The sequence below is a fragment of the Diorhabda sublineata genome, unplaced genomic scaffold, assembly GCF_026230105.1.
Source record: "Diorhabda sublineata isolate icDioSubl1.1 unplaced genomic scaffold, icDioSubl1.1 Dsub_168, whole genome shotgun sequence".
NCBI lineage: Eukaryota > Metazoa > Arthropoda > Insecta > Coleoptera > Chrysomelidae > Diorhabda > Diorhabda sublineata.
In genome coordinates this window covers 12,501-25,000 of record NW_026614098.1, presented here as the reverse complement: position 1 = coordinate 25,000, position 12,500 = coordinate 12,501, and the positions used below count along the sequence as shown (strand labels likewise).

Here is a 12,500-nt window from a genome sequence, read left to right as displayed (position 1 = left end):
GACACGAATTTACAGACACTAGCGCCACCTGCCGGCCAGAAGCCACACTTAACACGGTTTTATAGACACTAGCGCCCTCTGCCGGCCAGACGCCAAACTTGACACGAATTTACAGACACTAGCGCCCTCTGCCGGCCAGAAGCCACACTTAACACGGTTTTATAGACACTAGTGCCCTCTACCGGCCAGACGCCAAACTTGACACGAATTTACAGACACTAGCGCCACCTGCCGGCCAGAAGCCACACTTAACACGGTTTTATAGACACTAGCGCCCTCTGCCGGCCAGGCGCCAAACTTGACACGGTTTTTTTTTTTCGATGTTATTACTATTTCATACAACTTTTATATGTTACACCTCGACAAGTTCTTATATCCTACCGGCCAGAAGAAAAACTAAACACGGTTTTATAGACACTAGCGCCACCTGCCGGCAAGAAGACAAACTAAACACGGTTTTATAGACACTAGCGCCCTCTACCGGCCAGACGCCAAACTTGACACGAATTTACAGACACTAGCGCCACCTGCCGGCCAGAAGCCACACTTAACACGGTTTTATAGACACTAGCGCCACCTGCCGGCCAGGCGCCACACTTAACACGGTTTTATAGACACTAGCGCCACCTGCCGGCCAGAAGACAAACTTAACACGGTTTTATAGACACTAGCGCCCTCTGCCGGCCAGGCGCCAAACTTTCAATTTTCGCAATTCATCTTTTTCGACAAGTTCCTAAGTCGAGCGGAATAAAATTTCACAATAATTGTTTTTTATTATTATCACTAATTTTATACAACTTTTATATAATGCACCTCGGACGTTCATACATCGAGCGGTCATCTAATTTCATAATACTGTTTTCCGTTATTGTTAATACTTTTCATAACACTTTTATATAATATACCTCGAACGGCTCCTACATACAAAACATCTCCATTCAATTTTCGCAATTCATCTTTTTCGACAAGTTCTTATATCGAGCGGAATATAATTTCATACTACTTGTTTTTCATTATTATCACTAATTTAATACAACTTTTATATAATACATCTCGGACGTTCATACATCGAGCGGCGATCTAATTTCATAATACTTTTTTCCGTTATTGTTAATATTTTCATAGCACTTTTATATTATATACCTCGAACGGCTCCTACATAAAAAACAACTCCATTCAACTTTCACAATTCATCTTTTTCGACAAGTTCCTAAGTCGAGCGGAATATAATTTCATACTACTTGTTTTTCATTATTATCACTAATTTAATACAACTTTTATATAATACATCTCGGACGTTCATACATCGAGCGGCGATCTAATTTCATAATACTTTTTTCCGTTATTGTTAATATTTTCATAGCACTTTTATATAATATACCTCGAACGGCTCCTACATACAAAACATCTCCATTCAACTTTCACAATTCATCTTTTTCGACAAGTTCATATATTTAGGGAAAATCTCATTTCATAATACTTGTTTTTCATAATTATTACTATTTTCATACAACTTTTATATAATACATCTCGTACGTTCGTTCATCGAGCGGCGATCTAATTTCATAATACATTTTTTCCGTTATTGTCAATATTTTCCATAACACTTTTATATAATATACCTCGAACGGTTCCTACATACAAAACATCTCCATTCAACTTTTACAATTCATCTTTTTCGACAAGTTCATATATTTAGGGAAAATCTCATTTCATAATACTTGTTTTTCATAATTATTACTATTTTCATACAACTTTTATATAATACATCTCGTACGTTCGTTCATCGAGCGGCGATCTAATTTCATAATACATTTTTTCCGTTATTGTTAATATTTTCCATAACACTTTTATATAATATACCTCGAACGGTTCCTACATACAAAACATCTCCATTCAACTTTCACAATTCATCTTTTTCGACAAGTTCATATATTTAGGGAAAATCTCATTTCATAATACTTGTTTTTCATAATTATTACTATTTTCATACAACTTTTATATAATACATCTCGTACGTTCGTTCATCGAGCGGCGATCTAATTTCATAATACATTTTTTCCGTTATTGTCAATATTTTCCATAACACTTTTATATAATATACCTCGAACGGTTCCTACATACAAAACATCTCCATTCAACTTTCACAATTCATCTTTTTCGACAAGTTCATATATTTAGGGAAAATCTCATTTCATAATACTTGTTTTTCATAATTATTACTATTTTCATACAACTTTTATATAATACATCTCGTACGTTCGTTCATCGAGCGGCGATCTAATTTCATAATACATTTTTTCCGTTATTGTTAATATTTTCCATAACACTTTTATATAATATACCTCGAACGGCTCCTACATACAAAACATCTCCATTCAATTTTCGCAATTCATCTTTTTCGACAAGTTCTTATATCGAGCGGAATATAATTTCATACTACTTGTTTTTCATTATTATCACTAATTTAATACAACTTTTATATAATACATCTCGGACGTTCATACATCGAGCGGCGATCTAATTTCATAATACTTTTTTCCGTTATTGTTAATATTTTCATAGCACTTTTATATTATATACCTCGAACGGCTCCTACATAAAAAACAACTCCATTCAACTTTCACAATTCATCTTTTTCGACAAGTTCCTAAGTCGAGCGGAATATAATTTCATACTACTTGTTTTTCATTATTATCACTATTTTCATACAACTTTTATATAATACATCTCGTACGTTCGTACATCGAGCGGCAATCTAATTTCATAATACTTTTTTTCCGTTATTGTTAATATTTTCCATAACACTTTTACGTCTCGGACGGTATGAAGTTTCATAATACTTCTTTTTAATATTCATAATACATCTTTTATATATTTTCACTATACATCTTTATTAATGTTAATGTAGAAAGCGTACCGTTGTACAGCGCACATATATGTGTGGTGTATCGAAGTTGACGTCTCGTTAAATTTTAATGAACTCGTTATAATTTACGTAAAGACGTTGTATCGGTCATTCCACATTATAGTGGATTATATAGTTTTCTGAAAGGGTCCCCGTTCTCCTCCAATATATTATCGTATATTGCTAGCGGTTCCCTTTTTAGATATTATATCAATATATCCACAAATTAAATTATATATTGCGAGATCGCGAATTTAGCTAGCGTTTTACCGCGAGCGATTCATATGCGATCGTCTATAAAAATATATATAATAATATAACATTTATATTATTACACAAAATTGCGATAACTCTCATTATTCCGAGCGAGAATAAAAATTTCGTTCATTATTATCTAATTGTAAACCATGTCGCTTACAATCTAGCGAAGGGTAGAGATAATGTCGAAATTCTATTCCGGTCGACGTAATTATATCTTATTTAAAATATCATTTCGATTAAATTTTAGATAAATTTATAGTCGATTCGGTGAAAATTTTATGAAATATAAGAAAAATATATTATAATATATAAAGCGTGGCGCCGAAAATTATATATTTTCAATAATAAGCGCAGCAAACACCACGCAAACGAAAAAGTAAATAACAATGTGTTTATTATATACGAGAATATAGATGAATATAAAATATTATGTGTATAAATATAAAATATATGTAATATGAAAAAACGTCATCATAATTCTCATCCTCACATTATGTGGTGGATATTGTTATTAAAACTTTTTCGATAATAGTTTTATTATATATAAAATACACAAATAGTAGTTCCCTGGTTGATCCTGCCAGTAGTCATATGCTTGTCTCAAAGATTAAGCCATGCATGTCTCAGTACAAGCCAAATTAAGGTGAAACCGCGAAAGGCTCATTAAATCAGTTATGGTTCCTTAGATCGTACCCACATTTACTTGGATAACTGTGGTAATTCTAGAGCTAATACATGCAAACAGAGTTCCGACCGGAGACGGAAGGAGCGCTTTTATTAGATCAAAACCAATCGGTGGCGGGCTTGCTCGTCATCGTACAATTTGGTGACTCTGAATAACTTTTCGCTGATCGCACGGTCTCGCACCGGCGACGCATCTTTCAAATGTCTGCCTTATCAACTGTCGATGGTAGGTTCTGCGCCTACCATGGTTGTAACGGGTAACGGGGAATCAGGGTTCGATTCCGGAGAGGGAGCCTGAGAAACGGCTACCACATCCAAGGAAGGCAGCAGGCGCGCAAATTACCCACTCCCGGCACGGGGAGGTAGTGACGAAAAATAACGATACGGGACTCATCCGAGGCCCCGTAATCGGAATGAGTACACTCTAAACCCTTTAACGAGGATCAATTGGAGGGCAAGTCTGGTGCCAGCAGCCGCGGTAATTCCAGCTCCAATAGCGTATATTAAAGTTGTTGCGGTTAAAAAGCTCGTAGTCGAATCTGTGTCCCACGCCGCTGGTTCATCGTACGCGGTGTCAACTGGCGTGTCGTGGGACGTCCTGCCGGTGGGCTTAGCTCGCAAGGGCGGCCCAACTCAATCCCGCCGCGGTGCTCTTGACTGAGTGTCGAGGTGGGCCGGCACGTTTACTTTGAACAAATTAGAGTGCTTAAAGCAGGCCAAAATTTTGCCTGAATACTGTGTGCATGGAATAATGGAATAGGACCTCGGTTCTATTTTGTTGGTTTTCGGAACCCCGAGGTAATGATTAATAGGAACGGATGGGGGCATTCGTATTGCGACGTTAGAGGTGAAATTCTTGGATCGTCGCAAGACGGACAGAAGCGAAAGCATTTGCCAAAAACGCTTTCATTGATCAAGAACGAAAGTTAGAGGTTCGAAGGCGATCAGATACCGCCCTAGTTCTAACCATAAACGATGCCAGCTAGCGATCCGCCGACGTTCCTCCGATGACTCGGCGGGCAGCTTCCGGGAAACCAAAGCTTTTGGGTTCCGGGGGAAGTATGGTTGCAAAGCTGAAACTTAAAGGAATTGACGGAAGGGCACCACCAGGAGTGGAGCCTGCGGCTTAATTTGACTCAACACGGGAAACCTCACCAGGCCCGGACACCGGAAGGATTGACAGATTGAGAGCTCTTTCTTGATTCGGTGGGTGGTGGTGCATGGCCGTTCTTAGTTGGTGGAGCGATTTGTCTGGTTAATTCCGATAACGAACGAGACTCTAGCCTGCTAACTAGGCGTATTTCGACATCCCAAAGGCCCGTCGGTATTGAGTTTCGGCTCTTGCCGTTCGCGGTTTTTACTGTCGGCGTACAAATAATTCTTCTTAGAGGGACAGGCGGCTTCTAGCCGCACGAGATTGAGCAATAACAGGTCTGTGATGCCCTTAGATGTTCTGGGCCGCACGCGCGCTACACTGAAGGAATCAGCGTGTCCTCCCTGGCCGAGCGGCCCGGGTAACCCGCTGAACCTCCTTCGTGCTAGGGATTGGGGCTTGCAATTGTTCCCCATGAACGAGGAATTCCCAGTAAGCGCGAGTCATAAGCTCGCGTTGATTACGTCCCTGCCCTTTGTACACACCGCCCGTCGCTACTACCGATTGAATGATTTAGTGAGGTCTTCGGACTGAGCGCGGTGGCGTTTCGGCGTCGCCGATGCTTCGGAAAGATGACCAAACTTGATCATTTAGAGGAAGTAAAAGTCGTAACAAGGTTTCCGTAGGTGAACCTGCGGAAGGATCATTACAGAGTATTTGTTCGTTTTTAAACAAAAAATAAAAAAACGAAATCAAGTCTGTATTATTATATTATATATAATTGTGAAAGAAATTTTTCTTTTCTACAAAATAATCGAACTCTTCAAAAGAAAATTTATATATGATATAAATATATGATGTATATATATTGAAATTTTTTTTTTTTTTTTTTATAAAATTCGAACAAGTTTCGAATAATATTTAAAAAAAAAAAAGATAAATATATTTCATACGTCTATAAAATATATATCTACATATATAAATTTACAGTAAAAATAACGAAAAATTTTTATCATAGATTAGTAGAAGGAGTCGACGACGACGACGACGACGAACGACGATGACGACACAATAGTAGTAACAATATATTTTTATTATTATATATATATATATTAACGATTGACAGAACGATCATTAACAAAATTTCTTGTTAACTAAAAACGTTCTAATATAAAGAATCGTTATTATAATAAACGAAAAATATATAGATTATTGAAACGTCGTCTGTTGTTGTTGTTGTTGTTGTTGTCGTCGTGTGTGTCTGTCTTCTGTATTTTTATGGAGAAATTTTATTTCGTTTTTTTATTATTACATAAGTTTTTTATCGATCGAAGGTAATACAAAAAAATTTCGACAATATTATATGTGATGATGATTATGTGAGATGATAAGACATTTTCTTCATCCGGGTACCTAAACGAAACTTTTAAGCACGTGTCGATTCTTTCGATATGTATAAAAATTCGTTTTAGAAATAATATTTCACGTATTATTTCGAAGGTGTTCGAAGATTTACGCCCGACCGTGTCGAAATTTGTATAAAACTTTCAAGATTAAAAAACTTGTAATAATTAAGAGGAATATATCGTGCGAGATATCTGTCTATGCGCGCCTCGTTTGTAATAAAACATGTGCAGCGGTTAAAATTTATCGGATATTTTTAAGTACGATATCATAATTTCTCTAAAATTTATATATAATTACCATTTAATAAATAATATATATATATATATATATATATATATTATATAAATGTCGTTAGATAATTCTATACGCGTATAAAATATTATAATATTATTATTAATTTAATAATCAAATATTAAAAATACGACGAATAGAATATGAGAAAACGACATAATAAAATGATTACCCTGAACGGTGAATCACTTGGCTCGTGGGTCGATGAAGAACGCAGCTAATTGCGCGTCAACTTGTGAACTGCAGGACACATGAACATCGACATTTCGAACGCACATTGCGGTCCTCGGATACTCGTTCCCGGACCACTCCTGACTGAGGGTCGTATCAATTTAAAAGACTGCTTAGAATTTAAAATTTTTCAATTTATTATAGAAAAATAAATGACTAAGCGTGTTGGATGTGTGAGACACAATAACGCACACTAAAAGAAAACACACGCACATACTATAAACTTGTGCGTATTTTTTTTTTGTGCGGCATCCTAAAATGCGAAAAGCAGCGTAAATTTTTTATAGAAAAAATTTGCGCAATTTTTGAACACAACGACGCTATTACTACCATAAATTGATCGTGTGTATTTTTATATGAAATACATAAAATTTGTTTGGTAGAGTTATATTTACGTATATATAGTCGATAAATAAGTGTATATATTATATATATTTAAAATGATAACGCGGTCGTCGTGTCCGAGAGAAATAATAAAGTTTCGAAGACTGGACGTCTGACCAGTGTTTTTTTTTATATCATTTATACTGTATCGACAAAATATATGTATATATATATATATATATATATATATATATATATATATATATATATATGTATAACTTGCTCTGCCGCCTCTATAAATAAAAACAAATAATGTTATATTTCATATAATGTGATTAAACACACGTTTTTTTTTGTGATATTTTAGCGAATTGTATTTAAATATTATAGATATATTATAATATATCGACCTCAGAGCAGGTGAGATTACCCGCTGAATTTAAGCATATTACTAAGCGGAGGAAAAGAAACTAACTAGGATTCCCTTAGTAGCTGCGAGCGAACAGGGAAAAGCCCAGCACCGAATCCCGTGGTCGATATCGGCCACCGGGAAATGTGGTGTTAGGGAGGATCCGTTTATCACGAGATCGTGCGGCGCGTCCAAGTCCTTCTTGAACGGGGCCACAGCCCATAGAGGGTGCCAGGCCCGTAGCGACCGTTGCCGATTGCGTGAGGATCTCTCCTGAGAGTCGGGTTGCTTGAGAGTGCAGCCCTAAGTGGGTGGTAAACTCCATCTAAGGCTAAATATGACCACGAGACCGATAGCGAACAAGTACCGTGAGGGAAAGTTGAAAAGCACTTTGAAGAGAGAGTTCAAGAGTACGTGAAACCGTTCAGGGGTAAACCTGAGAAACCCGAAAGGTCGAAAGAGGAAATTCATTCGCGTTTCGATAATTGAAGTTGAACGTTTGTATGACGGATATTGTTGTTGTTTCGGCAACACAATAAATCGCGTTTTACGTTTTTCTAATCGATATCGAACGCGTGCACTTTTCCTCTAGTAGGACGTCGTGATCCGTTGGGTGTCTGTTTAAGACTCGAGGTGGAGACCACTTGATTTTTTCATGCGGACCCTCGATATTCCGACAGACTCGCTCGACGGTACAAATATGGCGCGGGGCCGCTAAATTATAATTAGCGTTCGGCCCGTAGCAAGAGCGTTTCGTGTTTGACGGTAATCGGACATAATGCCGATTCTGTCCCGGAACGACTGTTGGTTACGGTGTTCTCGAACAGACCTCGTTTCGAAACGCCGATCAACGACGCTATCGATTTGGGTAATTTCAGGACCCGTCTTGAAACACGGACCAAGGAGTCTAGCATGTGCGCGAGTCATTGGGAAATAACTAAACCTAAAGGCGTAATGAAAGTAAAGGTTTACCTCGCGTAGACCAAGGGAGGATAAGCGATTTGCTTTTTTAATAAATTGGATCGCTTCGCACTCCCGGGGCGTCTCGTTCTCATTACGAGAAGAGGCGCACCAAGAGCGTACACGCTGGGACCCGAAAGATGGTGAACTATGCCTGGTCAGGACGAAGTCAGGGGAAACCCTGATGGAGGTCCGTAGCGATTCTGACGTGCAAATCGATCGTCGGAACTGGGTATAGGGGCGAAAGACTAATCGAACCATCTAGTAGCTGGTTCCCTCCGAAGTTTCCCTCAGGATAGCTGGCGCTCGTAGCGTACGAGTTTCATCCGGTAAAGCGAATGATTAGAGGCATTGGGGTCGAAACGACCTCAACCTATTCTCAAACTTTAAATGGGTGAGATCTCCGGCTTGCTCGAACTTATGAAGCCGCGAGACTCGAATCAGAGTGCCAAGTGGGCCATTTTTGGTAAGCAGAACTGGCGCTGTGGGATGAACCAAACGTCGAGTTAAAGCGCCAAAATCGACGCTTATGGGATACCATGAAAGGCGTTGGTAACTTAAGACAGCAGGACGGTGGCCATGGAAGTCGGAATCCGCCAAGGAGTGTGTAACAACTCACCTGCCGAAGTTACTAGCCCTGAAAATGGATGGCGCTGAAGCGTCGTGCTTATACTCGACCGTCAGCGGCATGTGCGGTTCGCGTTTTGCGCGCGACCATGAAGCTCTGACGAGTAGGAGGGTCGCGGCGGTGTGCGCAGAAGGATTGGCCGTGAGGCCGTCTGGAGCCGCCGTCGGTGCAGATCTTGGTGGTAGTAGCAAATACTCCAGCGAGGCCCTGGAGGACTGACGTGGAGAAGGGTTTCGTGTGAACAGCCGTTGCACACGAGTCAGTCGATCCTAAGCCCTAGGCGAAAGCCGATGTTGATGTGGTGTAGCTTTATTATTTACGTACGTACGTACGTGTGTACGTGTACACAAACACGTAAAAAGTTTGTACACACCCATCGGGCGAAAGGGAATCCGGTTCCTATTCCGGAACCCGGCAGCGGAACCGTCAAAAAGTCGGGCCCTCGCAAGAGAGTTCGTCGGGGTAACCCAAAAGGACCTGGAGACGCCGTCGGGAGATCCGGGAAGAGTTTTCTTTTCTGCATAAGCGTTCGAGTTCCATGGAATCCTCTAGCAGGGAGATATGGTTTGGAACGCGAAGAGCACCGCAGTTGCAGCGGTGTCCGGATCTTCCCCTCGGACCTTGAAAATCCAGGAGAGGGCCACGTGGAGGCTCGCGCCGGTTCGTACCCATATCCGCAGCAGGTCTCCAAGGTGAAGAGCCTCTAGTCGATAGAATAATGTAGGTAAGGGAAGTCGGCAAATTGGATCCGTAACTTCGGGATAAGGATTGGCTCTGAGGATCGGGGCGTGTCGGGCTTGGCGAGGAAGTGGGTCACGGCTGACGTGCCGGGCCTGGGCGAGGTGAAGTAATTGGAGCATCTCTCTCCTTCCTTCATGGTTGGAGTATTTGTGATGATTATGGATCCGAGTTCGGTCCCGTGCCTTGGCCTCCCGCGGAACCGTCTTGCTGCGAGGTTCCATATTACCTTAATCGGTATTTGGATATCCTCTTCGGCCGCCATTCAACGGTCAGCTCAGAACTGGCACGGACTAGGGGAATCCGACTGTCTAATTAAAACAAAGCATTGCGATGGCCCCAACGGGTGTTGACTCAATGTGATTTCTGCCCAGTGCTCTGAATGTCAAAGTGAAGAAATTCAAGCAAGCGCGGGTAAACGGCGGGAGTAACTATGACTCTCCTAATCAAGTTCTGTACACCTCCCCGTGGTAGAGTCGGTAACACGCTAGAATTTATTTTAGCGTGGCTAACGTACAGAGCGCCCCAGATAGGATTCTTAGTCTTGATCCAACACGGCAATCTCTTGTCTATTCTAAGAGATTGGGATCATCCGAAGACTGCCCCACGGTCACCTATCTGGCTTCTTTATCGGACCGTGCCCACCTCCAGACTCCTGGGGGTTTTAGTTTTAGGGATAGTACACCTTCCGACTTTTTATTTAAGTGGTAGACAAGTCTTTTCCTGTCTGCCCAACTATCCCATATTAACTGAATTGAACTTACGACAGACCTAGTTTCAGTCCTAGAACTATGGTCTTGTGCATATGTGGAAAAACTTTCGCCACTGATACTGGGCTTCAGACCCATTTAAGAAGGCTACGCTGCCGGGGTGCACCCCCGGCTGACGGCAATGTTTGCTCCGTATGCAAACAAACTTATAAGACTTACGCTGGAATGCGACAGCACATGCGGAGAGCACACCCCGTGGAGTACAATGAGGAGCTTGAGAATCTCTACGAAAAGCCCAATGCCCCCGTTGAATTCGAGGATGAGGATTACATTAAAATGGCCAAACATGAACTTGCCTATACGGGCCGTTTCATCAATAAACATCTCCAAAGTATCTATCCTAACCGTACCATCGACTCTATCAAATATAGACGGAAACAGGATAGATACAAGGAACTCCTCGAATCTCTCAGAAACGAAAACAACATCGAGGCCCGCGTAGACGTTCTCGAACAACTTGAGAACGAAAACGCGCGGCCCCACGAGGAAGCAGAGGGCGAAGTAGTGGAATTCTCTCTTCTCGAGAGTCCTAGAGATCGAGGCAGGGACTCAACCTTTAAAGATCGTCAGAGTCTTAATCCGAATGCTGAGGAGTTCGTACCCATTGCGATAGAACACCGGCACAATACAATCTCTACGTTTTTATACGATTACTGGCACGCTAATGACGGATGGAATACTTATGATAGCACTTTATTCCGTTACTCTCAATTCACCAACCTAGACCGCCATAGAGAGGGAGTGAGAAAAGAGGTGAATGAATATATTACTGCTCTCTTCAACGAAGCAGGGACTGGGAAGCCCAAAACGAAGGCAAACGGAAACCGCAAGGCCCCAGTCTTTAATAACAGGAACCATGAGCGTTCATATAAATACAAAGTCGTCCAACGACGATATCGATCCGATCGAGCCGCTTTGGCGCGTGATATCCTAGACGGGAAACCGCTCTGGGGGGACGATGTACTACCTGACATTGCGTCAATAGAGTCCGAGTATAGGGGCATATTCGGAAGTCCCTCTCTCCTAGACAGCGAACCAATCTTAGATCAGAAAGAGGAACATAAACTGGACCAGCCAATTACAGAGTCAGACATCCTCTGGGCCATAAACACATCAAAATCAGGGGCGGCTGGTCCAGACGCAGTGCCCCTGCTGGCTCTCAAAAAGGCCCCTGTGAAGAGATTGGTTCTACTATATAATGTCATGTTTCTCTTTGGAGTTACCCCCGAGGTGCTCCGAGGGAACAGGACAACACTTATTCCTAAAGGGGGGGACCGACGCTTGATTAATAACTGGAGACCGATCACGATATCATCGGTCATTGTCAGGGTGTTTCATCGCGTCCTTGGTAAGCGCTTCTCGACGTTACCGATACACGCCAACCAGAGAGGTTTCATGAAGATCGATGGTGTCCTGTTGAATAATATCTCACTCCAAACGCTCATAAAGGAAAGAAGACGTAGAGTTAAGCCATATAATATCTTGTCGTTGGACCTTTCTAAAGCCTTCGACACAGTATCGCAATGGTCCATCCTGCGAGCTCTGAACAGGTTCGGTATAGACGAGACAACTAAGAGGTATATAATGGACTCGTACCTAAAATCATATACCATAGTCTCTGCTGGCAATAAGAAAACCAGAAGAATAAACATCGATAGAGGCGTAAAGCAGGGAGACCCTTTATCGCCCTATCTTTTTAATTTAGTAGTGGACGAGTTGGTTTGCGAACTAGAGAATGGTGGGTCGGGCATACCTGTCTCAGATGACATGAAGGTATCAGTACTAGCGTATGCGGA

At 41.2% G+C, this 12,500-nt stretch overlaps 2 non-coding genes and 1 pseudogene across 2 annotated transcripts; all 3 read left to right on the top strand.

Moving 5' to 3' along the window:
• Nucleotides 1–3,733: 3,733 nt before the first annotated feature.
• LOC130452092 (small subunit ribosomal RNA) lies at nt 3,734–5,655 on the top strand. The gene has a single exon (XR_008910851.1). It is a non-coding gene; the product is annotated as a small subunit ribosomal RNA (ribosomal RNA).
• Nucleotides 5,656–6,813: 1,158 nt separating this feature from the next.
• LOC130452089 (5.8S ribosomal RNA) lies at nt 6,814–6,969 on the top strand. The gene has a single exon (XR_008910849.1). It is a non-coding gene; the product is annotated as a 5.8S ribosomal RNA (ribosomal RNA).
• A 636-nt stretch (nt 6,970–7,605) lies between these two features.
• LOC130452090 (large subunit ribosomal RNA) overlaps nt 7,606–12,500 on the top strand; it is an 8,167-nt pseudogene continuing 3,272 nt past the window's right edge.